We start from the raw sequence: 7,853 nt of genomic DNA, 5'->3' as shown, positions 1-7,853 counted from the left end.
AAATAGAGTAATAAACCGTCATCATCAATCGTATTTACTGAGCGCTTACTATGTGCAGAGCACTGTACTAAGCGCTTGGGAAGTACAAATTGGCAACATAGAGAGACAGTCCCTACCCAACAGTGGGCTCACAGTCTAATAGGGGGAGACAGAGAACAAAACCAAACGTAGTAACAAAATAAAATAAATAGAATTGATGTCGACAAGTAAAATAAATAAATAGAGTAATAAACCGTCATCATCAATCGTATTTATTGAGCGCTTACTATGTGCAGAGCACTGTACTAAGCGCTTGGGAAGTACAAATTGGCAACCTAGAGAGACAGTCCCTACCCAACAGTGGGCTCACAGTCTAATAGGGGGAGACAGAGAACAAAACCAAACGTACTAACAAAATAAAATAAATAGAATTGATGTGGACAAGTAAAATAAATAAATGGAGTAATAAACCATCATCATCAATCGTATTTATTGAGCGCTTACTATGTGCAGAGCACTGTACTAAGCGCTTGGGAAGTACAAATTGGCAACATAGAGAGACAGTCCCTACCCAACAGTGGGCTCACAGTCTAAAAGGGGGAGACAGAGAACAAAACCAAACGTACTAACAAAATAAAATAAATAGAATAGATATGGACAAGTAAAATAAATAAATAAATAAATAGAGTAATAAATATGTACAAACATATATACATATATACAGGTGCTGTGGGGAAGGGAAGGAGGTACTAATAATTCGTTCGTTCGTATTTATTGAGCACTTACTGTGTGCAGAGCACTGGACTAAGCGCTTGGGAAAGTACAAAGCAACAATAAGCAGTGACAATCCCTGCCAAGGTCTTTCGCAGTCGGGCTGGGAAGGCCAAAGGAGTGATCATTCATTCATTCAAGCGTATTTATTGAGCGCTTACTGTGTGCAGAGCACTGGACTAAGCGCTTGGGAAGGACAAGTTGGCAACATATAGAGACGGTCCCTACCCAGCAACGGGCTCACAGTCTAGAAGGGGGAGGCGGAGAACAAAACAAAACATGTGGAACTATAGCTTGGGAGGGCATGATAAGACAGAATTAGCAGTTCTGTCCATATTATTTGCACCCGTCTTCAGCCCTACTGTATATTCAATTATTTTTCAACTATTCCATCCTGCCATATTTGTGCCACTGTTACATCCTTGTTTCTCCTCCGGTTCCCACTGTTTGTAAATAATTTTTATTCGTCTCCTCCGCTAGGCCTTAAAGATCCCTGAGGGATCCACGTTAATGCTTCCTAATAATAATAATAATAAACAATAAACAGTGACAATCCCTGCCAAGGTCTTTCGCAGTTGGGCTGGAAAGGCCAAAGGAGTGATCCGCGTTAATGCTTCCTAATAATAATGATAATAACAATAAACAGTGACAATCCCCGCCAAGGTCTCTCGCAGTCGGGCTGGAAAGGCCAAAGGAGTGATCCACGTTAATGCTTCCTAATAATAGTAATAATAATAACAATAAACAGTGACAATCCCCGCCAAGGTCTCTCGCAGTCGGGCTGGAAAGGCCAAAGGAGTGATCCGTGTTAATGCTTCCTAATAATAAGGATAATAACAATAAACAGTGACAATCCCTGCCAAGGTCTCTCGCAGTCGGGCTGGAAAGGCCAAAGGAGTGATCCACGTTAATGCTTCATAATAATAATAATAATAATAACAATAAACAGTGACAATCCCTGCCAAGGTCTTTCGCAGTCGGGCTGGAAAGGCCAAAGGAGTGATCCGCGTTAATGCTTCCTAATAATAATAATAACAACAATAAACAGTGACAGTCCCTGCCAAGGTCTTTCACAGTCGGGCTGGAAAGGCCAAAGGAGTGATCCACGTTAGTGCTTCCTAATAATAATAATAATAATAATAACAATAAACAGTGACAATCCCTGCCAAGGTCTTTCGCAGTCGGGCTGGAAAGGCCAAAGGAGTGATCCACGTTAATGCTTCCTAATAATACTAATAACAATAAACGGTGACAATCCCTGCCAAGGTCTTTCACAGTTGGGCTGGAAAGGCCGAAGGAGTGATCCGTGTTAATGCTTCCTAATAATAATAATAATAAACAATAAACAGTGACAATCCCTGCCAAGGTCTTTCGCAGTTGGGCTGGAAAGGCCGAAGGAGTGATCCGTGTTAATGCTTCCTAATAATAATAATAATAATAAACAATAAACAGTGACAATCCCTGCCAAGGTCTTTCGGGGTCAGGCTGGAATGGCCAAAGGAGTGATCCACGTTAATGCTTCCTAATAATAATAATAATAAACAATAAACAGTGACAATCCCTGCCAAGGTCTTTCGCAGTCGGGCTGGAAAGGCCAAAGGAGTGATCTGCGTTAATGCTTCCTAATAATAATAATAATAATAATAACAATAAACAGTGACAATCCCTGCCAAGGTCTTTCGCAGCGGGCTGGAAAGGCCAAAGGAGTGATCCACATTAATGCTTCCTAATAATAATAACAATAATAATAATAACTGTGGTATTATTAGGCTAAGTGCTAAAGTAGATTCAAGATTCATTCATAATAATGATAACATTTATTAAGCACTTACTATGTGCAAAGCACTGTTCTAAGCGCTGGGGAGGTTACCCGCTGTTGGGTAGGGACCGTCTCGATACGTTGCCAACTTGTACTTCCCAAGCGCTTAGTCCAGTGCTCTGCACACAGTAAGCGCTCAATAAATATGATTGAATAAATGAATGACTACAAGGTGATCAGATTGTCCCATGGGGTGCTCACAGTCTTCATCCCCATTTTCCAGATGAGGGAACTGAGGTGCAGAGAAGTGAAGTGACTTCCCCAAAGTCACCCAGCTGACAGTTGGCGGAGCCGGGATTTGAACCCATGACCTCTGACTCCAAAGCCCGGGCTCTTTCCACTGAGCCACGCTGCTTCTCCTATGTTCGTACAGATTTTCATTCATTCAGTCGTATTTATTGAGCGCTTACTGCGTGCAGAGCACTGGACTAAGCGCTTAAGAAGTACAAGTTGGCAACACCTAGAGACGGTCCCTACCCAATGACGGGCTCACAGTCTAGCAGGGGGAGGCAGACAACAAAACAAAACATATTAACAAAATCAAATAAATAGAATGGTAAATATGTACAAGTAAAATTAATAGAGTAATAAAACTGTACAACATAGATAGAGGTGCCATTAAAAAAAAAGTCCCCATTTTACAGGCAAGGTAACTGAAGCACTGAGAAGTTAAGTGACTTCCCCAAGGTCACACGGCATACACATGACAGATCCGGGATCAGAACCCCCTCCGGACCGTAAACTCATTGTGGGCAGGGAATGTGTCTGTTTATTGTTTTATTTTACTCTCCCAAGTGTTTAGAATAGTGCTCTGCACAACGTAAGCGCTCAAGACATAAGATTGAGTGAATGACCCAGGTCCTAAGACTCTCAATCCAGTGCTCCTTCCATCATGCACGTACTTTATGCTGCTTCTGAGAAAATTCTGCTTCTTGGCCATCCCTTAGTGCCTAGTATGGGGTGTCCCATACATTCAGGGCTTTAGCCAAGAAAAGGGACCCACTGAGCCAGGACCAGTTGGCCACATCTTCACCCTCAATCCTTTACACCTCATCATCAATAGTATTTATTAAGCGCACTATATTAAGCGTTTGGGAGAGTACAGCAGAGTTGCTAGACACATTCCCTGCCCACGACGAGTTTACAGTCTAGAGATTTACACTCCACCCCAGCCTACACATGCCTGTCTACTTGTTTTATTCTGTTTCGATGCCTGTCCCCCCCGTGTAGACTGTGAGCCTGTTGTTGGGTAGGGATTGTCTCTATTTGTTGCCAAACTGTACTTTCCAAGCGCTTAGTACAGCGCTCTGCACAGAGTAAGTGCTCAATAAATACAATTGAATGAGCACACAGGCACACACGTTTTCCCCAGCTTCCTCTCCCCCTCGTCCCCCTCTCCATCCCCCGCATCTTACCTCCTTCCCTTCCCCACAGCTCCTGTATATATGTATATATGTTTGTACATATTTATTACTCTATTTATTTATTTATTTATTTTACTTGTACATATCTATCCTATTTATTTTATTTTGTTAGTATGTTTGGTTTTGTTCTCTGTCTCCCCCTTTTAGACTGTGAGCCCACTGTTGGGTAGGGACCGTCTCTATATGTTGCCAATTTGTACTTCCCAAGCGCTTAGTCCAGTGCTCTGCACATAGTAAGCGCTCAATAAATACGATTGATGATGATGATGATGCAGTTTACACCTGCAGGAAATGGGTCTCTTCTGATTGAGTCAAAAAAACCCCACCATTCATTGTATTGGATTTCTGTACAAAATGGTCTGTCCCCGGTGACCAAATCAGGCCAGCTTAAAGCCAACACTTCTGAATTTCTATTTGAAAAATATCACTTGATTGAGAGACTTGGATAAATATATGGACTGAGAGGCTATTGGTCTCTAGAGAGAAAGTATAGAGAGAAAAATTTGGGTTCATAGATACCATTAAGATAGATGTCAAAAGGGAGGGTAATGGTCAAAGGCTCCTCCAAGCATCAGGACCAAGGCTAGAAACAAGATGTTGAGCTTGAGTGGACCCTTGGTCAAACCAAAAAAAGGCATTTTATTTCTTATGAAGCTGGTTTAGATTCCCTTCTAATGGCCTGGAGCCTCCTTTTTCAGACCGTTTGAGGTCAGAGGCTGGGAGAGTCAGAAGCAGCCTGGCCTCGTGGATAGAGCACGGTCCTGGGAGTCATAAGGTCATGGGTTCTTATCCCGATTCTGTCACTGGTCTGCTGTGTGACCTTGGGCAAGTCATTTCACTTTGCCTCAGTTCCCTCGTCTGCAAAATGGGGATTAAGACTGTGAACCCTATGTGGGACAGGGACTGTTTCCAACCTAATGACCCTGTATCTACCCCAGTGCTCAGAACAGTGCCTGGCACATAGTAAGCGCTTAACAAATACCACAATTATTGTTATTATCATCAAATACCATAATTATTATCCCTCTAGCCTATAGGCTCATATGGGTGCGTAGGAGTGCAGGAGGGAGGAAAGCAGATTGGAGCGGTGGGAAATTAATGAGGGAAGACTTCCTGGAGGAGATGCAAGTTTATTGGGATTTTGAAGATAGGGAGGGAAGGGGGAGGGCATTCCTGGCAGGAGGGAGGATGTGAGCAAGGGGTTAGTGTGGAGATTGGTCATTTTGTATATGCACAGATATCCTCTGGGCTCCTTGGTCAGTTCTCCATGGGAGCAACTGCACATGCATGGAGATTTGGTCCAGATTCACTCTGGGGGTAGGTTGGACTGAGCCTAGTTTTGGATCCCACATTTGCAGGGCTCTCCTAGGTTTAAGCGTGCTATAGGTCTGGCCTGGGACAGTTAGGTCTGGCATTTCTGGATAATACCAAGCTCTACCTTTTCAGTGCTAGCACCCTGCAGATGCGCATATATACCGTTTAATGATGTTCACGCTGATTATTGCACCATTGCTAACCTCACCAACTCTGAATTACCACCCTCCAACCATAACATCCCAACCTCTCTTCTCCCTCTCGGAGAACTTCGATCTCTAGATTCCCTCCACCTACCCCGGGCAGAATGCTCCGCTTGGGCTCCCTACTCAGCCACCCCTCTCTCGATGCAGAAATTCACACCTCAAAGAGTTTACAAGGGAGAAGGCAAGTTGAACAGATATAAATAGGCTGGGTATAAATTAATACACTACAACTGCAGCAAAAGAGGAAGTGTGGAGGTGTTGGGTGAATCTAGGTTAATCTTGGACTTCTCTGTGCTTGAGTTTCCTCATCTGTAAAATGGGGATTCAACACCTGTTCTCCTTCCTACTTAGACCAAGAGGCTCCTACAGTTAATTAATTTTAAGCTGGGTTTGGCAGGGTGAGGATTGCAGGATGGCAGGGGACTAGGAGCAGATTATTCTAGGAAAAGGGACTGGCTGGGGGAATAGAAGGACTGAATATGGGAGTGAGAGCAAGTAGGTTTGCCAAAGCTACTGGGTAGAAGTAGCAGGAGAAAAAATGTAGTTAGAAGGGTGGAGCTAGGGTGGCTCACCTCAAAACAGTTTCACAATGGGGAAAGTAAATTACACTATTTAAACAAAGTTTTCTTCTGCATTCAAGTGGAAACGTTCTGTAAAGTTGCAGGAAAATATAATGATTATAATCAGGAGTTGAAAACCGGAGCATGCACAGCATCTTAGAGACCATCTCTTCCAGGCTGAGACATATCCTTGCTGTTTATCAGCTAAAGTACCAATGAAATAACTTTCCCCTTTGGGAATAGCCAACCTACATTTGTTTTTTCTGCTCCTAGGAATTCAAATGCTGCTTCTCTAGGGCAGAGATTTTGGGTTTTCTTGGGATATTAGAGCAAATGGCTGAGGAAGGCACCATTGAGAATAGCTCAAATCCAGAGAATTGTAGCTAAAACCGAAGTAAATGGTAACCACGAGTGGGAATACCTTAGATTCCCTATAGGGATTAATCTTTTAGTATATCTTTTGGCCTAACTCCCCTACTACATCATTAGTGAGCCCTTTTTTTGACAACTTGAAGGGATAATCGCTCCTTCAGTAAGGAAAAATTTCTCTTGGGCCCAATAACCATACGAATGAGCATCGAGAGAAAAGCAAACTCCAAGAAGCAGCAAACCAAAATGTCTGCACAGATTATGTCCTCGAAGGCAAGAAGAGGGCAAACCCAAGCGAATCAGATCATTGAGATCATCACCTTATTCATTTTAAACAAAGCACATATACACAAGTGCTGTGGGGAGGGGAAGGAGGTTAGGGTGGCGGGGGTTGGGGAGGAGGAGAGGAAAAAGGAGGCTCAGTCTGGGAAGGCCTCCTGGAGGAGGTGAGCTCTCAGTAGGGCTTTGGAGGGAGGAAGAGAGCTAGTTTGGCGGATATGTGGAGGGAGGGCATTCCAGGCCAGGGGAAGGATGTGGGCCGGAGGTCGATGGCGGGACAGGTGAGAACGAGGCCCATCATCATCATCATCAATCGCATTTATTGAGCGCTTACTATGTGCAGAGCACTGTACTAAGCGCTTGGGAAGTACAAATTGGCAACATATAGAGACAGTCCCTACCCAACAGTGGGCTCACAGTCTAAAAGGGGGAGACAGAGAACAAAACCAAACATACTAACAAAATAAAATAAATAGAATAGAGATGTACAAGTAAAATAAATAAATAAATAAATAAATGAATGGTTCCGTCCTCTTGGATCTGCCTTATGATCAGGTGATCTCTCCTTCCCTGATCCTGGCCTCTCCCCTAAGGTGCGCATTCTCCCATTTCATACTGGACATACTAACAAAATAAAATAAATAGAATAGATATGTACAAGTAAAATAAATAGAGTAATAAATATGTACAAACATATATACATCTATACAGGTGCTGTGGGGAAGGGAAGGAGGTAAGATGGGGGGGATGGAGAGGGGGACGAGGGGGAGAGGAAGGAAGGCCCAGTGAGGAGGTTAGCAGCAGGGGAACGGAGGGTCTGGGCTGGGCTGTAGAAGGAGAGGAGGGAGGTGAGGTAGGAGGGGGCGAGGTGATGGACAGCCTTGAAGCCGAGAGTGAGGAGTTTTTGCTTGATTCATAGGTTGACAGGCAACCACTGGTGATTTTTGAGGAGGGGAGTGACAGGTCCTCCCCTCAGTACCGGAGAATGGACACTACGTATTTCCATAAAAGATTTCTTATGTTGTCATAGCTTTATTGCATAACCCCTGGAGCACCTGTTACTTCTGGGTCAGCAATGACACATCTGATATCCACGAGTGCCGTCAGTGACCACCCTAGGGGAGAGAAGGAA

This window comes from Tachyglossus aculeatus, chromosome 6 (genome assembly GCF_015852505.1).
Source record: "Tachyglossus aculeatus isolate mTacAcu1 chromosome 6, mTacAcu1.pri, whole genome shotgun sequence".
NCBI classification, from domain to species: Eukaryota; Metazoa; Chordata; class Mammalia; order Monotremata; family Tachyglossidae; genus Tachyglossus; species Tachyglossus aculeatus.
Note: the sequence above shows the minus strand (reverse complement) of the source record.